This window comes from Polyergus mexicanus, unplaced genomic scaffold (genome assembly GCF_030449975.1).
Source record: "Polyergus mexicanus isolate NDT 795.1 unplaced genomic scaffold, iyPolMexi1.0 SCAF_19, whole genome shotgun sequence".
Taxonomy (NCBI): Eukaryota; Metazoa; Arthropoda; class Insecta; order Hymenoptera; family Formicidae; genus Polyergus; species Polyergus mexicanus.
The window spans coordinates 3,895,048-3,914,468 of record NW_027223339.1 but is presented as its reverse complement, the minus strand read 5'-3'; the positions used below and the strand labels follow the sequence as shown (position 1 = coordinate 3,914,468).

Sequence of the window (19,421 nt, the reverse complement as noted above, 5' to 3'; positions counted from 1 at the left end):
ATTGCTGACCCACTTTCTCAATATGAATCCACCGCGATGTAACATCAAATTTAATTGATCGCGCGCTTATCGGATTTGAATTGTATCGTCAATTCCGAAAAGTAGGTCGTCGACATAAATATTATCGCTCAGGATAGGAACTGCAAGCAGAGACTGCTGACCTTCATCTATGACTAATTGTTTTAATACCCGAAGGGCAAGAAACGTGGCACATGCCATTCCATACGTTACCGTTAAGAGTTGATAATCGATAAGAGGTTCGAAAAGCGATGATTTTCGCAAAATTTGCTGATAATTTGTATCGCGAGGATCGACTAGAATTTGGAGATACATTTTTGCGATGTCGGATGAAACATGTATTTATAGCGACGCCACTGTAGTATTTATTACCAACATGAGATCGGTTTGTAGTTTAGCACCGGCGTATAAATGATCGTTTAGGAATGTGCCGTTCGACGTAATGCTTGAAACGTTGAAAACTACGCGAAGACGCGTGGTTGAGCTGGATCACCCCGTGATGCGGGAAATAAACAGTTTGTTCGATGTCACCTTGAGGCATCGGCGATGGCCACATATGCCCAAGACGCTTATATTCGGAGATAAAATCGGAATATTCTTTCGCGACCTCGGGTTATCGCGAAATCTTCATACTAGCGAATTTACCATTTTTTCGGCGCGAAATCTTGAATGACCGATAGCGATCAGAGGACTCGTTTTGAACGGCAGGCGAACGATGTTGGAGTCGCGATAGTGAGTCGAGCAGAAATGCTCTTCACACTGTTTTTCTTGCGGCATAAGAATTGATTATCGTGGGAGTTTTTCAATCTCCCAAAAGCGACGGAGTTTCTCTTTGAGAGAGGGAGAGCTGATCGTGTGATGAGCGGAAATGTTGCCGCGAGTGCAATGAACGGAAGTCATTGTCGACTTAGTTGGATCGTGACTCTCGAGCGACGTGAACGGTCCCGAGATTATCCATCCAAAAATGAAATTCTGAACGAAGGGTTGTCCAACGCTTCCTTTGCGAATGACCGTCGCAAATGATGTCGCTGTAAAGATCAGCTCAGATTATGAGATTGATAGAATCGGAACTCGTCGAATCCGCGTCTGCTCGCGGTAACTCAGAGAGATAAGAAAGTGACGAGAGATCCACATGTTTTCTCGGAGTGTAAGAGGTTAGCGACTTTAGAACAGTGATGCCAGTTTCGAGACGCTGCTACAGCCACAGCATGTGGAGGGGATAACTCACACAAGCGTAAACCGTGTTACATGTAATGCCCAGAGCGTTCTACGCATTACATATACACGGTTCACGCTTGTGTTATCCCCTCCACACGCTGTGGCTGTGGCAGCGTCTCGAAACTGGCATCACTGCGTTAGAATTAGTGCGGTGGTCGAAAGAGACGAAATAAATATGTGTGTTGCGTGTTGAAATGTCTCCGTGTAAATCCCGCCGGCGGAAACGAGATCAGCGTATAAATGCGCTTGACGCGCTAGATTTGCACAAATCTCTCAAAGATAAACGTCATTTCAGAGCCCTGATCGAGGAAGGTTCGGACGATAACGATACGACCCAACGGACAGCGAACTGTTACCCAGGCCGTCGCTAAGAGGACGGGTAATCATTTTTGCGTTACGGTTGAGGCGTTCAACGAATTTATCTTCGGCGCCGAATTAAACGCTTAAGGCGACAAGCAATTATACGGTGCAGCTTTTGCTGCACTGGAGCTAGAATACGAATCAGCGTGTAGCATCGAATAATGCTTTTTATGACAGACTCGACATGTATATTTACTCCGGCATTCCGGAATGCTTCGTGCTCAAACAATTGAAGCAATGTTTATGCTGCTTAACGATATCTCAACGTTGACTTACATTCTTGTTCACGAAAGTAGAATATACATTAAGAAAGTGTCGCGCTGAACATAACGAGCACTGCGATTGTGCGCTAGTGGATGCGGTTGCGGCATGAACTCGCGAGGCTGTGACTGGTTTTACACCGTTTTTAGCGGCTGATACGGGAGCGGATGCCACTAACGTGCGAGTGCAAGACTCAATAAATTCGCTTAAAGTCTCGTAGGACGGCAGAGCATCTGTCTTGCTGATACTTATATTCCAAGCTTTGCGCGTTACCGGATCTAATTTTTGTACAACGATATGAATGATAATATCTTCCCAGAGTTCTTCTAGTTTTCGACCGAGGGTTTCTAATGATGCCATTGCGATATTAGCTTTGTCATATAAAGTCTGCATCTTGATGGCAGATTCGCGCGTGATAGATGATAAATTGAGCAATGTCGAGAGGTGTTTGTTTATCGGCCCCATTTTGTCATCGTACGGTGAGGTCAAAGCTTTCCACGCTATTTCAAAGTTAGCCGCCGTTATTGAAATATACGCGATACAGTCCAGCGCGCCATCTTTCAGACACGATAATAAAAAGTTCATGCGCATAAAGTCTGTAAGATCGGAATTTTTGAGAATTAGCGGCGTAAATCAATCGCGAAATTGTTTCCATTCGTCAAAATTACCGTTGAACGGAGTCAATTTGATGGGCGGAAGATGCGATAAAGAAACCGCGGACCCGTCCGCATATAGCTTCGTCGGGGAAAGAGATGGATTTGAACTCACGACCCGCTCCATTTCCTCGAAGATCTCTGCCATGTAGTCTATTGCGGTTTGATAAGCTGCGGACGTCGAAATACTTATCCTTGAAGTATGCAAAATGGATCGTCCCGATTGCGCACATTAACAATCGGACACGACAATACTTTCCGATCGGACACATACTGTTGCAATCAGACACAGTTCCAATCGGACACAGGCTCAATCGGACACCGACCCAATCGGACATAATTTCTATCGGACACATATGACTGCAATCGGACACGATCTCGATTGGACACAGACCCGATCGGACACAGTATATCAGAAATATATAGGTTTAGGTTAGATTATATCTTCCGAAGTGAAGCCCTCCCGTAGAGGGGGGAGGCGGAACATACTGCCTTCACGCATTGGTACTTCTTAATGCGTAGTAAGGTTCCACATAGGTTTACAACTATCCACGCGAAGCGAAGTTCAACGCAAACCTTTATGTCTAGATTTGTGATAGTAGAGCCTCCCCGTAGGGGGAGCGAAATATACTGCCTCCACGTATATACTTTTTAATGCGAAGTAAAGTTCCACATGGGTTTACAACTTTTCACGCGATACGAGGTTCAACGCAAACCTATGTATCTAGTTTTTTGATAGTGGAGCCCCCCAATAGAAGAGAAACTCGCTGTGTCCACGCATACATTTTCCAATCCACACAACAATTGTAGGGTGGACCTAGCTTCGCAATGGGGACTGTGTCCGATCGGGCTTGTGTCCGATCGGAGCTGTGTCCGATTGCAACCATATGTGTCCGATCGGAATTGTGTCCGATTGGGACTATGTCCGATCGGAACTGTGTTCAATTGGATCTGTGTCCGATCGAGCCTGTGCCCGATCGGGATTATGTCCGATCGCGCCTGTGTCCGATTGGATCTGTGTCCGATTGGAAATATTGTCGTGTCCGATCGGTAATGTGCGCAATCGAGACTCACTCATGCAAGAAACGACCAGGTTGCTTTCGGGATCCTCTTTGCCAAATCTATATGTCCGTTAAAGAATTGATTCCAATACTTTTCAAGCTGTGAGATTCTGGTACGCACCTTTGCTGATGTTCTGTTTGATTTTCTTCTAATTATCGAGATAGCGATCAATCGTATATTAAAGTTGCTGTTGAGGTATGAATTGCTCTGCCATCGTGATCAAATTATCATTCATTCGCGAATTTATCCTCCACGCACGCTTCTGTCCAGCTCGAAGGACCAATAGGTTCGAGAGTCGACCTCCACGAGATCACCCGAGAAGTTAGATACGCTCAAACTCGAGCGAGAAACGTGTGTAGCGATTGTAAATCTTCGTATATGTCTTTTTCGTTATTGCCTTTTCCGCGTTTCAAAAATCTTGAAGAACTTCTTGCTAGAGGTTTTTGCGAGATAGGAAATCTTGCACGTGGACGCCGGAGATCTTGAGCGCGAGGCAGAGGATATGCGCGATGCGATTAACGAGCGTCTACTCTCGGACTCCTAACTTATTTAACTTTCACACTAAATAATTAAGTGACCAAATTGAGCGCCGCAAAAATATGAGCGCGATCGGATGCGAGATAATTCGGAACGATTTTAAGTTTACTGAATACGCAACAGTGAGAATAAGCGAAATGCAAATGAGAAAGATCGATGAATTTCGACCGGCTCAAATCGTTGTTGTAGGCAGACTAAATCGACCGACTGCGGAAGCTCACGCTCAGCCAATGGAAATAACAAGAGTTTTCGACGTCGAACCTTCAAGAACTTGCTGTTTGTCACAGTTTTTTATATTTAGGGTCACGCGATCACGCGCCGATCGGCTGATCGCGACGATGTTTATCCTCGCTCGTGTTTTGGTTTTACCGTTAGACTTTATCGGCGAAATTTGCCGCTGAAATCAATCGAAATGAATTGAATTCAACATTTCAATTTAAACACAGTTGTATTTGTCCGTTAGAAAATTATTATCAGTATTAATGCAGTTGCGTTTATTAAATATTTCGTTAAAAAGTTCTTATTATCTCCTTATTCTTCCGCCGGAAAATTCTACTGCAAGAGATATCTATTATTTTTTATTTATCTCGAAGAGACCGGCGTGGTTTACATCACCGATCTCCTTGCGTCTTTCCCACGGATACTCGTGGATGTAGTTATTGACAAATGACAATGTTTAAAAGAAATTGCACAAGATACTTTATTGAACGATTCATTCTTATTACCAAATGACGATTGTTACCGCAACATCGTGGAAGGAAGGAAACGTGGAGTCGCCAGGACGTAATACTACCTATACTAATTTTTATTCGCTCGCTGTTTTATAACGACTTATATCTTTTTTCTTGTCTTCTAAGGTCTTTCTGAGGTCTCGCAATGCTGCACGATAACGATGCTGAATATTAGTAATAATATTTGTAGCCCAGTTACATAAATAATCTTTCTATGCTATATATATTATATCATAATAATATAAAAAACGGAATAAGAGTCTTGTAATATTTGAATAATATTAAAAATTATAATTTTAAACAATTATAATTTGAAAATAATATTTTGCAAATTAAATTTTAATTCAAGATATAGAAGCATAATAATATTCGAAAAATGTTTAAATGTTTTATAAAATTTTTCCATCAACAAAAATTAAATTAATTTTAAAATTAAATTAATTTTAAAATTAAATTAATTTTAAAATTAAATTAAATTAATTATTAAAATATTATTTATTCTGTGTAATTGTTACAATAATGATATTGTTCAAAGACATGTTCAAAACAAAAATATTCTTTGCACCATACACAATGTAAAAAAGCCATTTTACCATAAATATTGTATCTTGGTATATGGTTTCTTTTTTAAAATAACAAAAATTTATTGGATTATCAAACTTTTCATGCCGCGTTAATAAATATCCATTTTTGTACTAACTATATTTAAATGCATTTTGAAATATTGGAGAAGAAAGTTTGTGCGATAGAGAGATTAGCGTGAGAATGAAGGACGTCGCGCGAGTAAGGAGGATCGAACATGTACTGGGCAAAGAGGACGGACGATTTTGACGGCACAATAATTTATTTTAGACGCAGCGTTATTTACACTATTCACACTATGTACAAGTAGAATTAATAAATTCAAGGTTTCGCGAGCTACGGATATATCGTCGAACTTCACCCGCGACGAGCATTCGGCGGTCTGCTAGCAACGGAATCGTGAAACGAGCATTTCAAAATAGCACGGATCTAAATCAATTTTTGTTCGTAAGAGTAATGTTTACGCGTCTAAGACTTTCTGCGAAAAGGCGATGCGCTTCTTCCGCGCGCCACTTTTATTACAGTGTGTTCTTTTAGAAGAATCTAGAATTGTTGAATCGGTGATATACTTCCGGCGACAGTTTTTACTTGTATTGTTTTTCTTGTGTCTTTTGTTTGAAGCGAGTTTTGATTCTTCTAGAAGGACAATAATTATTATTGTTTGGCATGTTTTTGATAGCCCGCGAAGTGACAGCCCCGGATTGGGCGCCAGTGGCTTCAATTTTCTGAGCTACGATAGGCGCATAGCGACGAATGGTTTGAGGCTCGCGATTCGCCCGATTAGCGCCATTTTGCACGTCGTCACTGCGCGTGGCGATTATAAGAGCGCTCCATGCTTTAAACTTTGTAGTTTTATTATATTATTACGTGAATATAAATTTATATTATATTATTTAAAATAATATCAAAAAACATCGCACAAAATTTTTCCAAATTCTAAAACAGAAAACATCTAAAGATTGTACAAAAGCAGTTTTTTTTTATATTGTTAAAATATTTACTTGTTTGTCTGCTAGTATAAATTCTTTTAATTATTCCAAATAATGTCATGTCCATGAATTAAGTAGTAGCAGATTTTTTTCTCCAGTATTTCGTAAATATACTTCTCCAAATCAGTTTTTGAAATATTGGCTTGTGAATTTTCTGGATTTTGGAGCCACAATGTAAACATTAATAAATCTAAAAAGAATTTCTTCTATTTGTGGTCCAAATTTTCCACTAGATTCTTTTGGTACTACAGGGTGTCCGGATATTCAACCGACAAACTTTCAGAGATTGTCGGGGGCATCCTAAGGATCACTTTTTGAAAATGCACCTAGGGTTTGAAATGCATCGTTACATCACTACGATGTCGGAAATGTCGGCGGCACAAGGCTCTGAGCAAGGTAGCCTGCCATGCATGTGACGTCACAAAAGCTTAATTTAGACAGCATATGAAACGTTGCTTGTCCGAAAAGTACCGCAATTAAATAGCAATAGCCCACTCTGTAGGTCAGTGCCGGAAAATAGAAACATGATCCTTATGTGCTTTCTGAGCATGTCTAATTTCTCAATATGTTCTTCTTCGTCTTGTTCAGCCACTGCCATTTAATTGTGGTACTTTTCGGACAAGCAACGTGTCATGCGTTGTCTAAATTAAGCGTTTGTAACATCACGCAGGCTGCCTTACTCAGAGCCTTGTGTCGCCGACACTCCCGATGTCGTAGCGATGTAACAATGCGTTTCCGACCCTAGGTCCATCTGCAAAAAATGATCGTTAGGGTACCCCCGACAATTTCTGAAAGTTTGTGAGTTGAATATCCGAACACCCTGTATATACAGAGATGAAAGAAGATGTCCATCTGCATATATAATGGACAGACATACTGATATATAGCTATGAGTCTTAGAAGATAAAGATTGAATAGTTGAATAATAGATTCGATTTTTTTTACTCCCACATTAATTAATGTTTTTTCAGAATGTATTTCTAAATTATAGCTGCTTTCATCTGTATTATAAATTGATCCTGCACCGATTACATCAATATATGGTTTAATTTGTCTCACAAATTTCCCTGCACTTTGTCTTATTGTTACATCAGCCGCATGAGAAGATCAGGTTTTGAAGCTTGTTATTTTACATGATACAATGCAATGTTTTTTTTTTTAATTTCATATCCACCAATTTCCTGCTATAAATGAAGGCGTCTATTTGCTTCTTTGCTTGTAATACCTATTTTCGCAAATCTATGTCGTGAATGATAGATTCTCTATCAATAGCTTCTTGGAATTGCTTTAGTACATATTCGGCAATAAATACAAGTTTGTCCCTGTTTGACTCTCCGCGTATTACATTTTCTTCCCATCTATGCAATTGCAAAAGATTTTATCTAAAAGGAAAGAAGTTTGATATTTAGAAAATCTAATTCAAAAATAAGAAGACTAATGAACTAACAGAGATAAAGATAGATAAATGATCGCAGATATGCGATATAAGTGCTTAAGTCTCAGACTATCTTTTTGTTTCCGTTATCGTTTATTGTTTATTACTTACTATTTATACGCAACGCACATCTACCTGCTCATTCAGCTTGTATTATTTTTTTATGTTTGAATTAAACTTTACCTTTCTAAAACGATTCTGTACAGCAGTAATAGATAAAGGTTTTTTTTTCCACTGTTCCAAGATTCAACTGCTTTTTTTGGTAATTTACGTTTACATTTCCATCTTCGTTATCCACAATACAAATTTCGTCTTCATAATTATCTTCTTCAGCATCAATATCAAACACGTCCACAAATCGTGCGGTTCAAACGGATCGTCAAAATCATCATCGCATTTGTATTCAATCGCAACATCATCATTTACAGCATTTTTTTATTAGATCGGAAATGGCATCATGAAATTCAACTTCACGGTAATTAATAGGTAAAGCAGCAAAATTTGCAAAATTAAATATTGTGATTAATAAATTTGCAATATTTGCTATATTTATTCTTGGCATTTTAACAAAAAATTGTTGTGTTGTCATTAGCACAAGAGGTTCGTCTTCCGTGAAAAGTTAATTTAAGAAATCATCTCTTGGGTTTATTTTATATATAAAACTTTTTCTTTTTAAATTTATATAAAACTCACAATCGGAATAAATTTCAGTTAACTTCAACCATACAATAATTGTTCAAATAACATCAGACGACGAATGAAATGCAGAAACGTACGGCTTTTATATCCAAATGAAAATAACATTTTGATAAATATTATGACGTGATGTTTAAGATCAAATTTCACTAGCAGATTGATATTAAAGTGAAAAATATAGTTTACGCAATGTAATATACAGGGTGTCCTAGACCAACCCGTACATCCCTTTTCTTTCAATAACTAAGCATTTTAGAGAAAAATGTTTTAAACAAAAATTGTATGATTTTGAAAGAAACATAAGATGGTGTCATTGGTTTGACTTTGGATGGCATCGTTAAGGTCAAGTCAAGGACACCTTTAATTTCTTAAATAGAACCCCCTATTTTTTATTATATATTCTTATAGCTGATGTAGAGAGCTTTCCAAAACACTATAATAAAGTATTTTTTCATAAAGTACTTTTTGAGTTATTTTATATTTTAATCTGACATATTTTGATATAAAATAAAATATTTCATCAAATATTCAGTTTTCGATAATCTTACCTATAATACTTTTATGTACAGAATAACGAGACAAATTAATTAGTATAAAAAAATAATTGTTTTTAAGAAAATTATTTACAATGTTTTTTTTTAAATAATTATTTATTTATTTGGCACTAATTGATTTGTCTCATTATTCTATATATATAGTAAAAGTATTACGGTAAGATTATTGAACACTGAATATTTTACGAAATATTTTATTTTTTATATCAAAATATATCAGATTAAGATATAAAATAACTCAAAAAGTACTTAATGAAAAAATACTTTATTATAGTGTTTTGGAAAGCTCTCGAGATCTACAAGAACATGTAATGAAAAATAGGGGGTTCCATTTAAGAAATTAAATGTGTTCTTGACTTGATCTTAACGATGCCATCCAAGGTCAAACCAATGACAACATCTTATGTTCCCCTCAAAACTATACAATTTTTGTTCAAAACGTTTTTCTTTAAAATGCTAAGTTTTTGAAAGAAAAAGGGTGTACGGGTGGTCTAGGACACCCTGTATATATACAGGGTGTTTCAGAACAACCTTCCATCCTTAAAATGACGTATTCCTGATACGATTCTAAGACGATTTTTCCTTTACCAAAATTTGAATTGAAGCGTAATTTTTTAGTTATAAGCAAAAATAGTTAGCAATCACGCGTCGAGTACAGGAGGCAAGCAGGAGCGGCGCAACGTGCCGCAGCTGACCGTCCGACGCGTGATTACCACCGCATGAGTCGCTAACTATTTTATCTTATAACATAAAATTATGCTTTAAATAAAATTTTGGTAAAGAAGAAAATGTCTTAGAATTACGTCAGGAATACGTATTTCTTAAAATAACGTCACTTTAGTGAAAGTTGTTCCGGATCGCCGCTCGTCGGACGCTGCAATCAGCTGATTGCTACACGCGATGTGTGTATGGCGGAGTGTGTGCGTAAAAGAAAAAGAGACAGAGAGAGAGAGAGAGAGAGAGAGAGAGAGGATGTGGAAGGGAAGGAGAGAATGAGGGAGAGACGTTTATACATATGCACGCACGTACGCATACACTTTTTTCTCGCTCTCTTTCTCTCTTTTACACAACACTCATATACTCTCTCGTTCAGTCACTCATTCACGCACTCACTCACTCACAGCGTAGCGAATTTATATGCTACGTATTGTCGTTAACTGCTGCACGATTATTATTTAGCGATGGACCGCGGAGACTGCGCGATCACATTGTTACGTTGCCTAGCGATGCGAGAAACGCGACATATACCGTGCAAGTTGCGACGTGCGTGTGGCACGTGGCGCGTGATTGACGCGAGATAAGATGAACGATATTCTAAAACAGTACTCGGATTTAGTTGCACATTTCGGCCCGATTCCGTGGCTCAAGCCTATTGCCCCCCATTCACCGCTCATGCGTTAGCGACGAGACGCCAGATACGCGTAACTAAGGAGCGCGACGCTTTGTCTCAGGAGCGTTCATATGTAAGAATGCCCAAATATAATAAAAGACAATATTTTTTTAAATGCACCGCGAAAATTATCAAAATTCTAAAAGTTTTCTTCAATATTTTATATTTCATTGATATAAAATATTGAAGAAAAACTTTTAATTATAAAGAAGTATTGTCTTATTATTATATTTGGACATTCTTATATACGGACGCTCCTGAGACAAAGCGTCGCGGTCCTTAGTTACGCATATCTGGCGACTCGTCGCTAACGTACGAGCGGTGAGTGGGGGCAATAGGCGTGAGCCACGGAATCGGGCCGAAATATGCAACTAAATACGAGCACTGTTCTAAAGCCTTCGCATTACGAATACGGTAGAAAACATGAAACGTATAATGACGTACTTAAAAAAATTAATTATTTATCATAATTAATAACTATTTCTAATTATAATAAATAATTATTTTAAAAAGCATGTATTATATGTTATTACGTTTTTGAAATTATTGCATTCACGATGCAAAAGTTTTAGTCAATCGCAAGATCGCAAGAATAATGTAATTAATAAATTACACTTGGAAAAATTTATTTTTATTCTGCTAAAATCAGTTCCAACGTTAAAATGTATTGGTCGCTCTGAAAAGAGCGAATCGATTAAAAAAAAATTTTAGAGCAGATGCTCGAAATGCCCGCCATCCATTCTAATGCAAGCTCTCATGCCTTTTAATACATATCATACAATACACCAATACATACGACCAATACATTTTAACGTTGGAACATCTGATTTGAGCAGAATAAAAATAAATTTTCCCAAGTGTAATTTATTAATTACATTATTCTTGCGATCTTGCGATTGATTGAAACTTTCGCATCGTGAATGCAATAATTTCGAAAACGTAATAACGTATAATACATGCTTTTTAAAATAATAATTATTTATTATAATTAGAAATATTAATAGTTATTAATTATGATAAATTAGTAATTTTTTTAAGTACGTCATTATACGTTTCATATTTTCTACCGCATTCGTGATGCGAGGGTTTTAGAAGATCGTTCGTCTTATCTCGCGTCAATCACGCGCCACACGCACGTCGCAACTTATACGGTATATGTCGCGTTTCTCGCATCGCTAGGCAACGTAACAATGTGATCGCGCGGTCTCCGCGGTCCGTCGCTAAATGATAATCGTACAGCAGTTAACGACAATACGTAGCATGAAAATTCGCTATGCTGTAAGTGAGTGAGTGCGTGAATGAGTGACCGAACGAGAGAGTGTATGAGTGTTGTGTAAAAGAGAGAAAGAAAGCGAGAAAAAAGTGTATGCGCACGTGCGTGCGTGTGTATAAACGTCTCTCCCTCATTCCCTCCTTCCCTTCCTTATCCTCTCTTTCTCTCTCTCTCTCTCTCTCTCTCTCTCTCTCTCTCTCTCTCTCTCTCTCTCTCTCTATCTCTCTTTTTTTCTTTTACGCACACACTCCGCCATACACACATCGCGTGTAGCAATCAGCTGATTGCAACGTCCGACGAGCGGCAATCCGGAACAACTTTCGCTAAAGTGACGTTATTTTAAGAACTACGTATTCCTGACGTAATTCTAAGACAGTTTCTTCTTTACCAAAATTTTATTTAAAGCATAATTTTATGTTATAAGATAAAATAGTTAGCGACTCATGTGGTGGTAATCACGCGCCGGACGGTCAGCTGCGGCGCGTTGCGCTGCTCCTGCCTGCCTTCTGTACTCGACGCGTGATTTATTAACTATTTTTGCTTTTAACTCAAAATTTACGCTTTAATTCAAATTTTGATAAAGGAAAAATCGTCTTAGAATCATATCAGGAATACGTCATTTTAAGGATGGAAGGTTGTTCTGAAACAGCCCGTATATATATATATATATATATATATATATATATATATATATATATATAATTTTACATCTTAAGTAGACAATAAACAAATGATTTTAACTTTTTTGGACATTTTTCTGCCCGATTTCTAAGAAACAATGAATCCAATATCTGAATTTCCTTTGTTGGGATTGTGTGAGAAATTAAATTAATAGAAATAATTACATTTTTAATCTTCTGCCAGTTGTTCTTTGCAAGCTTTATATAATTCTCATGACTAAAAATCAAATACGAGATGGACGCATAACGCATTGCATGGTACTAAACAAACGAACTAGCGGCTGAATACTATTTTTTTTTGTAAAGTTTTCGAAATATTGCGCGCAGTAACATTTCTCATGAAAAATTAAATAAATAATAATTTTGTATATATGTAAACGTGCACATCAAATTCAATTATGAATATTAAACGATATTTCGTACTTTTGTAATATTTTCAGCATACACGAAAAGTGAAATGATTGAGTAAGGTTGCTGAAATATTGAAATAAGATTCCATTAATCTTCATACATACAATATTATAAGGTAAGGTTTTATTGTAAGGTTAGTAGTATATATACCAGAATAATATGATCATTAAAATATGTGAGTTTGTAACCTTCCTATAATCTTACTGTTGGGTTTGCAATGTTGGCATTGCAATGTTCGGTGCAATGAGGAAGATATTAATTACCCAGATAGCCCAGTTTGCCAGATCACGTATTGCAAATTATACATTACATATTATATCGAACTCTGGCAGCAGCCGCGCATGATTTGCCATTTCAGTTAGTGCTGGCAGAAATGCAGCAAAAAACAAGCAATCTCTGCATCATTATATGCTACAAAAAGTGCTGCAAGCAGAATGCATTTAAGCAGAAGTTCTTGGCGTAGAAACAGTAGATTTAAAGTATTGCGTGTTGGTACAATGTGTCAACAGAAGCTAAATAAAAACTGAACATAACATGACACAGAATATCATTAGAAATCAAGTTCATCTGTAAAACTGAATATTGGTATAGTTATAAATAATTAATTTAATATATACATTTAAATAAATGATCAATTTATTAATAATTCGTGAATTTCAAGATTTGTATAGAAATTGAAATCGAACTCTTATTTTGTTTCAAGCAGTCAATAAATGGACAATTTTCTATTGATCCACTCGGTTTTCAAAATGTCAATTTAATATTCTGAATCCTTAGAAAAGTCCTTATTAGAATTCACAAATTAAGCTAATCGAAATAGATATTATGGCTTCGGTACATAGGACGCGGCGACGCGGCAAGCGTTGCCGCGTTCTGTGTGCAGGAATCATTTTTAATCTTGTTAACCGCACTTTGCAGTCTTTATATTTGTCTGTAACAAAAACTTAAATATAAGATAGACACGTCAAATAGCGGTAAACAAAAGAATTATAACTAGATATAACATATCTTAATATTACTATGATGCTACCATTATTTTATGACAATAGACCATACAGTGTTTCTGCAGTGTTTTTGCTGTTATCTCTTGAAATAGTAGCGCATGCTTAATTTTTGCAGCATTTCTGCCGTTATGTGTTTATAGATATACTCGATTTCTAACGATATTCTGCCGATATAGCATGATGCCATGTTACGTTCAGTTTTTATTTAGCTTCTGACATATCGTATTAACACACAATACTTTAAATCAACTGTTTCTATGCTAAGAACTTCTGCTTAAATTTTACAGCATTCTTTGTAACATATATGTTTTTTGCTGCATTTTTGCCGGCACTAACAGAAACAAACCCTGCGCGGCTGCTGCCAGAGTTCTATCCATGATGTAAGAATACAAGGGGTGCATTCGGAGAGCATATTTTTAGTGCTATGAGCGCGCTCTGGCCATTCGTGGAATCGCTTCGTAGCACCAACAAAGTGGTGTTGACGTCACTATTTTTTGCACTGCAACGTCATCACTCGCGCTAACTCGTGCTCAGGATTTCATGGTGAGGCACGACATGCTAATAGCTTTCATGGTGCCAAAATGTGCTCCCTGAACGCTGTGCGAATGTTTTCTGCTTTCGTCTCGCTTGATTTGGAACAAGTGCACTGTATATTATATGGCTATTTATTTTCAGTATTTGTTGAAAATGGATCATGGCGTACTGGTAACCTTACAAGACATCGATACCGGTCTGGTTTATACAATGCGTCTCTCACCACAGGATGCGCGCAAAGTACAATAGAAACCGGTAAATAATGGGAGGTTATGTTTGTGTGTTGTATTATTTATTTATGTTATTTTCAGATATGATTTTTGCTTCAGAAGTTTTATCTGCATTGAAGAGAACCCAAGGTTCATCAGAGGAACAAAGTTCATCAAGCTCCATAGTCTCAATGGCATCAACTTTAGATGCCGTTCCTGAATCAGAACAAGATTCAATTTTTAAATGGTCGCATCAGGCTGTTCTCCTCATTGAGGAGTATTGAAAGCGAGAAGAAGATATCATATCAGGTAAGACAATGATATGTTATTCATTTTAATGATCTGTGCATGATTCTCGGCTCTCTCACAGATTTTATGTTTTCTATAGGCAAAATATCGCAAAAGCGAGTGTGGAATTCCATCAGTGAAGTCCTTTGTAGCCATGAACATAATGTTACTGGCCCTCAGTGTCAAAGCAAGTTTAACAGGATGAAGAGAACATTCAAATCCATCAAAGATCATAATGCTAAATCAGGAAACAATCATGGCCTTACATTGAAGTGATGGAATCTTTGTTAAGAGAGAAACCTTTTATGAATCCAGTTACCTTAGCTTTCTCGTCGAATCAAGCTCGAATAGAGAATGAAAATAGTGATATGTCTTCGTCCGACAGTGATACTTCTGTTAGTTTCTCAAACTCTCGCAAAAAGAACACCTCTCAAGTTGCAGAGGTCATTATGAAAAGCCAAAAGATGATCGAAGAAAACAAATTAAAACGCCATCAGGAGACAATGGATCAGCGGACTGAAATATTAAAAGCTTTAAATAAGTTTATTGATAAACTGCAAGTATGTAATATTTTCTTGATTAAGTTATTAACCTTTAGTTCTTTTATTTTTAGACTGATTTTGATTTTGTTTTTGTTAATAGTAAGATGGAGATATATCCTATGGAACAGAAGTCTGTGATGATACATTTTTCATTTCTGTGATATGTTACTAGATAAGATGGAGGCAACAGGAGTCTGTAATGACCAAATTTTATTTCTGTGATGATCAAATCTCAGTATTTTATAAGATAAGCTAAGATAACATTTTTAGTTTTATAATGAAAATTAAGATAAGATAATACCTTTAGTTTTATTATGATAAAAAAATCAGTATTTTAAAATGATATTTTTATTTTTATGACAAAATAGGATAAGATATCTTTATTTCTGTTATTAAGATTATAAAATGTTTTTTATTAAGATAATAAGAAGTTAGTAGTGTATCTAGGAGAGTTCTAAGCCATGGTCCTCTGAGGGGGGCGAGGGGCGAGGGGAAACCGGCGCCGGGGATATGACGTCACGCGGGGGGGGGGGGACTGCGGCGAAACCGATAAGCGAGGAATCCGCGGAGAAGGGAAAGGAGACCGCGCGAAACTGATTGGCGAGGGGTCCGCGGAAAAGAGGGAACGCGAAGGTACGATGCCGCGAGTAGGTGTGAGAGAGATAGCGCGAGGCGTCCGCAATGTGTAAGAGAAGGATAGCGCTAATGATATTCTATGCAGTGTGACCAGAAACAGGTCCCGCGGCTCACGGCTCAGCAATGGAGGGGATAACGCACACAAGCGCGAACCGCGTACATGTGCGCTCTGCGCTTCGGTTAATTTCGGAGAGTAGAGAAGAACAGACATATGTTTTCCGTCTTCTTCTCACTTTCTACCGAGCTGGCAACGAAGGCAATGTTGATCGCTTGGCGCTTGGCTTATTACATACGACAGCGTGAAATGCTTTTCCAACTCGTGAACTTTTTATTATGTATATATATGTATATATATACATAGTTATATAAAACATTTTTTCGTTATGCTATATTAAGTTTTATTATTTATTATGATATGGTAAAAGTGATATATTTACGTGTAAGGACATATGCGATTTCTTATTTCTTTACTTTAATAATTACTTTATTAATTATTTACATAAATATATATTTGTGTAAAATTATAAATATTACAATAATATAAGAACAAAGAGTGAATGGACTTCCACACCACCTATGAGGTTCCACTAATGGCGCGTTAGATTTTTTTATTATGTGGATCTTCGCCTGGAGCCCTATTGTACCACATTTTATTGATGTCTCTTGTAAACATAATATTTTTTTACATATTTACTTTATTATGTCTTTTGCAAACATAATGTCTATTACAGACATGAAAATTTTTAGACGCGCCTTTTACAAATATGGTGTCTTTTGGAGACATAATATCTATTACCGACATGATATTTTTACAAGAAAATAAGTAAAGCAACTATTTTTATTATATTATATTATATGAATAATAATGGTCATAAAATATAAGTCATTATCTTCTGAACATTATTATTGCATATCGGTAGATGTTGAGGGACCAGCAATATCACAAACATCTGCAGCATATAATGTAAGACTGCTTTTTTGTTTTTTAGGAGGAGTGTTATATAATTTGTCCGACGACATGAGAGATAAATGCTTCTCATCAATCTCCATGTTTAGAATGGTTTCTTTTCTTGCTTTCAATGCTGATTTCAAAACACAAATAGCATTTATAGAGGAAGACGAAAGTTTATTTCGTTTTTTTGTTTTTAAATCTGTTAAAACAGAAAACATTCTTTCTGGATCGGCATTCGAATTTGGAAGTGATCTAACAGCATTCAAAAGACGTTTGAGATTGGGATATTTATCAATATTAGTGGAATACTGACTTTGTAAAATTTGTTTCCACATATCATCAAAGCTTAATTTTAATAGCTTTTCCTTTTCTGTTATTGTAAAATCTAGATGTAAAGTAAGCCATTCTTTCTTCAAACCATTTTCGTCAAACCCGCCAAGAGTTTCAGCGATAAAAGAAACATCATTGAATGATGTTTCTCTATCAATATCTAATAATACTAGGTTATGTTCGAAAACTTTTAATTTTGATAAAAATTTATCATTAATTGGTAATCTTTTATAAATTTCCTCGGCGGCAGTTACATAAAATTGCAAACAATTCTTTCGAACATTTGCAACTATATCTGCATGTCCTTCCTTCATTAATTCATCGAGATAGTCTTCACATTCAGATCCTAAAGAAACTTCTTCTAACAATTTTTGATTCTCCTTTTCATCAAATTTAATATTATCACATAAATTATTCAAATGCTCTGACTTTAAAAAATGTTTGCAAACTGTGGTTAAAAGTTCTACTGACTTTGGCTGCAATAAATGTATTCTAGTTTCCACAGCTTGGAAAAATGCATTAAATGCCCAGTAAGCAATTTGATAACAAATTGTTGCCAAATTGGCATCAAATTCGCTCAAAACTTGGTAACAAATCCAGTGCCATCTGTGTCCGCATTAAGCTTGTGTTTTGGTGACAAAGCTTGTTGACATAACCTGACAGCAAATTGATGGCAAAAACCGAGCAAAGCTTGACATGATTTGACGTCAAATTGATGGCAAAAATCGACCAAGATCTGCGCAAGACAATCTGATAACAGATTGTCAGCAAAAACCGAACAAATTCTGCAGCTTTTGGCCATTCATATAAAAGTATATATTTAAATAGATTTAAAGCCTTAACCCTAAGTAACAAAATGATGATAAGTTTTGGTCATAAAATGACCATTAGATAATTAGACATTATATAAAATCATATATTAATATGTTAAAACATATAAGTAAATTCAAATAACTTAATTTATAAAATTAAAGATCTTTTTGGACAGAAATTGTTTTGAATAAGTGAAAACCGAACAATTATCTGTCCGATTTGCCAAAAATCAATTCAATATCTGAATTTCCTATATAAGAATTATGTAAAAAATTGAACTGATAGAAATATATATATTATAATATTATTAGCATTTTGTAGGCTTTATATACACTCATGACAAGAATTTGAATACGGGTATAGATAATGAATAACGCGCCGCATAGCGATAAGCGACTGAACTATTTTATAATACTTTGTAATAAGCTGCAGATTTTGTTCGGTTTTTGCTGCCAATTTGCCATCAGATTGCGCACTTCAGATCTTGCTCAGTTTTTGCCGACAATCTGATGTCAGTCATGTCAGCAAGCTTTGCTCGGTTTCTGCCGCCAATTTGCTGTGTAGTTATGTTAGCAAGCTTTGCTTGATTCTTGCCGGCAATCTGCCAGCTTAATCGGTAATAACAACTCTTGTACCAAATTTGTAGCCTTTTTGCTGACAATAATTTGTAGCAAGCACTTGGCAATATCTGTTAGAACAGATCTGGCTGACTGGGTGAATTTAAAAAATTTAAAATATGCTGTAAAAATAAGAAATAGGCTTTTATATCTAGATTTTGCATCATAGATAATAAATATGTTCCAGACTTTGTTCTTTCGCTTATGGTAATTTCATTCAGAAATAACTTGATAGTATCCCAAGACTCAAGAAGTCTTTCAACACATGAATGATGAGAAAGCCACCGTGTATCAGACAACTTTAAAATTTTTAGGTTTGTTTCCTGAAAACATTCACAGAACTCTTGATAAATTGCCGAACGTTTTGGACTACCGTTAATAAAATTCACGATTTTTTTTTAAAATTCCTCGCAATAATCCGGTATTTTAGCGCATGCGGCATGCGCAACTAATGCAGTGGAATGACAAGGACATGGAAGTGTAATTAAATTTTTACACATCTCTTTCAGCTTTTTTTTAAATGAAAGATGTTTTCCCGTCATTACGGATGCATTGTCACATGATAAAGCAACAATATTTAAAAATGGAATATTCAATTTCCACATTTCAGCTTTAAAAGCATTAAACAATTTTTCTGCGCTGCAGT

The 19,421-nt window shown here is 36.4% G+C and overlaps 2 pseudogenes; one reads left to right on the top strand and one right to left on the bottom strand.

Annotated features, from left to right (window-relative positions):
• Nucleotides 1–5,335: 5,335 nt before the first annotated feature.
• LOC138941584 (uncharacterized) lies at nucleotides 5,336–14,231 on the bottom strand (annotated as a pseudogene).
• Nucleotides 14,232–14,435: 204 nt separating this feature from the next.
• LOC138941577 (uncharacterized) lies at nucleotides 14,436–15,663 on the top strand (annotated as a pseudogene).
• Nucleotides 15,664–19,421: the final 3,758 nt, after the last annotated feature.